Below are 1819 nucleotides of genomic sequence, written 5' to 3' on the forward strand. Positions count from 1 at the left end.
AAAAAGAGATCCAACACTTTGGCTTCTGTCGGTGGTGGAATGGCACACGTCCAAGCAATCCTTTATGAGAACCGCCAAAAAAAATCGGGACTTTAAATAAACACTCTGGATAACTAATTTTTGGCTTCCAACAAACATGGAATAGAATTTGCCCTCCTAATAGGAAAAAAAAAAAAAAGTTAACGACGGACAAAATGCATGAAGCAATGATTTTCAAGATACTGGACATTAAGTAACAAAGGACAAGGATCCCTGGAGATGGGACACAAATGAGGTTTGCAATAAGATTGCCTCCAGTATACTGCTTACTGGAGAGATTTCCGGGCCACAGCACAGGAAGGAGGAAACCAGGTGGAGCCTGACGGTCGTTCTGAGTTGAGGAAATGGATCTGGGAGCGCAGAAAGGCCAGATGGCTGGACTTTACAGAGCAGAGAACCAGAGAAGAGAGAGCTACACAAAGAAAGAGTTCTGGAGATGTGCACTGGGTTCCCTTTGAGTAGTGTCCTGAGTACTGATGTGAGAAAACTACCCAAGGTTGGGGAAAGAATCAACTGGAAGAATTAGAGCGAACAGTACAGGAAGCTTACACCAGGCCAGGAATAGCTCCTGCCCCCAATAGTCAGAGTGGAACACCTCGTAATTCATGGAACCTAAAGTGACACATGCAGAAGGGTTTTGCCTCAAAAACAGGGCAAAATTATCACTAGACTAAACATTTCTCTGCTTCCAGAGAACAAAGCTTGAAAGCTATACTTGAAGAGATCTGTTTCCAAGTAATTTAAGGACATCTCAGAGAAAAGCATAAGAATTGACAGGACTGCAAAAATATATAGTCCCAACAGGTAAAATTCAAAATATCTGGCATCCAATAAAAAAAACTAATGGGCATGAAAAAAGGAAGAGGAAACAACTCATAATGAGGAGAATATAATCAATCAAAACCAATTCAAAAATGATACAGGTGAGAGAATTACAAGCACAATATCATTGCCACAAAAACAGACATGGAAGGTATCAGAGCTAAATCAAACTTCTATGGATGAAAACTAAGATGTCTGAGATTAAAAAATACACTAAATGAGACTAATAGTAGACTAGACATTACAGAGAAAAGACTAGTAAACTTGAAGAAATAGAAATAGAAACTATCTCAAATAAAACAGAGAGAAAAAAGACTAAAAAATATAGAGTATCAGTGAGCTATGTGACAACTTCAGGGAGGCTAATATACATGTAATTGGACTCTCCAAAAAAGAGACGTGAGAAGAAAAGAAATAGAAAAATTATTTCAAGAAAAAATGAAAAATTTCTAAATATGATAAAAGCTGTGGTCTCACAGACCCAAGAAAGTCAATGTACCTCAACAAAACTACAGTGCAGCACATAAAAGAATCAAATTAGCCTTTAAAAAGTGACAAAGAGAAAAACCTTAAAATTAGACAGAGAAAAAGGAACATGTAAAGGAACAAATGTCAGAATGACAACAGACTGCTGCTGGAAACATTATTCTTAAGGGAAGGAAAACAACTCTCACCCTGGAATCCTGTACCCAGGATTCAAAACAAGAGAAAAACAAAAAGGCTTAAATATATATTTTTAAAGCTGAAAGAATCGATCGCCAGCAAACGTGAACTGTAAGAAGCATTAAAGGAAGTCCTTCAGGCAGAAGATAAATGATACCAGTTGGAGATCTGGACCTACATGAAGGAATGAAGAGCTCTGGAAATAATAAACATGGGGATAAATATAAAATACAGAATTAGGAGTATAAATGGATACATTTAGATATAAGTATAAAATTTAAATCCCCCCAAAGAC

At 37.2% G+C, this 1819-nt stretch overlaps 1 protein-coding gene across 1 annotated transcript in view; it reads right to left on the reverse strand.

The window, feature by feature from the left end:
• Nucleotides 1-1819, reverse strand: part of STPG1 (sperm tail PG-rich repeat containing 1) — a 39550-nt gene that overhangs the window by 32921 nt on the left and 4810 nt on the right. The gene's annotated exons all lie outside the window — the stretch shown is intronic.

The sequence above is a fragment of the Pteropus vampyrus genome, unplaced genomic scaffold (assembly GCF_000151845.1).
Source record: "Pteropus vampyrus isolate Shadow unplaced genomic scaffold, Pvam_2.0 Scaffold36, whole genome shotgun sequence".
Lineage (NCBI taxonomy): Eukaryota > Metazoa > Chordata > Mammalia > Chiroptera > Pteropodidae > Pteropus > Pteropus vampyrus.